The sequence below is a fragment of the Cebus imitator genome, unplaced genomic scaffold (genome assembly GCF_001604975.1).
Source record: "Cebus imitator isolate Cc_AM_T3 unplaced genomic scaffold, Cebus_imitator-1.0 Scaffold21, whole genome shotgun sequence".
Taxonomy (NCBI): domain Eukaryota; kingdom Metazoa; phylum Chordata; class Mammalia; order Primates; family Cebidae; genus Cebus; species Cebus imitator.
The window spans coordinates 5,180,198-5,183,017 of NW_016107336.1; the positions used below are offsets into that span (position 1 = coordinate 5,180,198).

Consider the following 2,820-nt stretch of genomic DNA (forward strand, 5'->3'; position numbering starts at 1 on the left):
CTTTTCACAGAATCAGAAACTGCCTGAAAATATAAACCTATTCAATTATACTGAGCTCTTACATCTTGTTTTAATTCAATGGCAAATAAAATGCTCTTTATATAAAATTCAGTTTTTGAGAAGGCAGAGATGTGACATTTTTACTGGTGTTACTCATTTTTCATTCCTTTTGTTTGTTTGTTTGTTTTTGTTTTTTTGATAGAGTCTCATTCTTGTTGCCCAGGCTGGAGTGCAGTGGTCCAATCTTGGCTCACTGCAACCTCCGCCTCTGAGGTTCAACCAATTCTGCCGCCTCAGCTGGGATTACAGGCGCCCGCCACCATGCCTGGCTAATTTTTTGTATTTTTAGTAGAGATAGAGTTTCACCATGTTGGCCAGGCTGTTCTTAAACTCCTGACCTCAGGTGATCCACCCATCTTGGCCTCCCAAAGTGCTGGAATTATAGGCATGAGCCACTGTACCTGGCTTATTTTGCATTCCTAAAACATTATTTTCATTTTTTGCTTCATCTGAATCTAACACCCCTGCCCACTGCCCCTATAAGAGACAGATTCTTGCTCTGTCACCCAGGCTGAAGTGTAGTGGTGCCATTGTAGGTCACGGTAGCCTTGAACTCCTGGGTTCAAGGGATCCTCCTGCTTCATCCTTCTAGGTAATTGAGACTGCAGGTGCATGCCACTACACCTGGCCAACTTTTTTTTTTTGCATTTTTTTTGTAGAGATGAGGTTTTGCCATGCCGCTCAGGCTGCTATCAAACTCCTGGCCTCAAGCGAGCCTCCTGCCCTGGCCTTCCAAAGCTCTGAGATAACAGGTGTGAGCTACCATGCCTAGTCAGAATCTTAAATGCAGAGACAGTTTTAGTGTTCTTACCCAAAGAAATATGAATAAACTAACATGAATACAAACATTACGTATATCATTCTTATGCCTTGACATCCTCATAGCTTAGCTCCCATTTATGAGTGAGAACATATGATCTTTGAAAATATGGAACACTTCATGGATTTGCCTGTCATCCTTGTGCGGGGACCGTGCTAATCTTCTCTGCATTGTTCCAATTTTAGTATATGTGCTGAAGCGAGCATGCTAGTGTAGTATAGCGCAGTGTTAGAGAAGATGATTCCGTGTCTCCAGATTTCAGTTGACTCTGAATAATGCACAAACCCCCAAGGCCAAGGTAATGTGCTGTAAGCTTTCTGTATATTTGGGAATCACAATCTTGGGGGCTCTGGATAGGTATGAGAGGTGTGTGGGGTGAGGTATTTGGCTGACTCATCTATGCTACCGCACTACACAGCACCCAGCTGAGCTAAACCAGAATCTGCGTGTCACAACTTGGGTGGCTTAATTGCCAAGGAGTGTGAATGGTGTGGAATGCAATAACGGAGGATGTCCTGAAAAATGGTCAGATTTGATGGCATGCAAGATATGTGCATTTTGCGTGATTATTTTCAGCAGAACACTTGCTACTTTAGGCATTTGTTTTTAGCCTTTTAAAAGCAAGTAATGTTATTTGCTTGATTATTATTTCTCAGATTATTATTCAGGTCCAGTGTATAATATTAAGAAAATCCCAATAATTGCATTTATTCTGGGCTTTTAGTTAATAAACCCGTAAGATTTCTCTTAGTTCAGCAAAACGCACAAAGGCAATGAACTATATTCTTACAGTACTTAGCATTTCAGGTAAGTGCAGGTATTTTTCATTCATATTTGGGAGGTTTTATAACACATTTAAATAACTGTACCTAGCATGCTCTAAGGGAATGTTGACAATAACAGGTCTGATGTTTGGGAAAAAAAGTTTGAGCTCATCAAAGTAGAAGCAAATAAAGGAACAATGAAACAATAATTCTTGCATAAGTGTTCTGTTAACTTGTCTATGTTGGCTCTGATGGCAAAAGCGAGCCAGTGCTCCTGGCTGAGAGCTGGCTGCCAGCTTGCATCTGCCGCTGCTGCTTAGTGTCAGTTATGCAGAGCCCCTGACCCCTTTCCATTCTCAGAACAAGAATAGAACTAATTGTAGCATCAGGATGCAATGCATTCCAAAATATATTTCCTCTGAAGCAGTAATCTCTTCCACATCCTGCAAAGCAACTGAGAAGGACATATTTTTTTTTTTGTCACTAAGAATATTTTTGACATTGGATTTGAAACTCTAAACCTCAAATGAGCTGGAAAAAATAATTCAAAGAATCCAATTTGTATATACTTCAAATATTTTAATAATGAATCCGTGAGACCATCTACATTCTTCTGCTATGGTGAAATTGTGCTGTGGTAACTTGTACTTAAAATAAGAAAATCAGTTTTAAAGCGCATTTCTTCATAATGGTAGTTGCCATAATGGTTTTAGATTTACATCAACATCTGACCTTAGCCCAAATCAAAAACTTGGTAAAATTTGCTTCTTTCTTTCTCTTTTTTCCTCCCTCCCTCCCTTCCTTTTTTCCTTTCCTTCCCTCCCTGCCTCCTTCTCTCTCCCTCCCTTGCTCCCTTCCTCCCTTCCTTCCTTTCTTCCTTTCCTTCTCTCCCTTCCTCCCTCTCTTCCTTTCCTTCTCTCCCTCCCTCCCCCCTTCCTCCCTTCCTTCCTTTCTTCCTTTCCTTCTCTCCCTCCCTCCCTTCCTTTTTTCCTTTCCTTCCCTCCCTCCCTTCCTTCCTCCCTTCTTCCTTTCCTTCCTTCTTTCCTTCCTTCCTCTTTTCCTTCCCCTTCCTTCTTCCCTCTCTCCCTTCCTTCCTCCCTCCCTCTCTCTTTCTCTCTCTTTTTCTTTCTTTCTTTTCTTTTCTTTCTTTTTTTTTTTTTTTTAAAGATGGGGTTT

The 2,820-nt window shown here is 41.0% G+C and overlaps 1 non-coding gene across 1 annotated transcript; it reads right to left on the reverse strand.

The window, feature by feature from the left end:
* Positions 1 to 982: 982 nt before the first annotated feature.
* On the reverse strand, positions 983 to 1,086 carry LOC119470084. The gene has a single exon (XR_005198959.1). It is a non-coding gene; the product is annotated as a U6 spliceosomal RNA (small nuclear RNA).
* Positions 1,087 to 2,820: the final 1,734 nt, after the last annotated feature.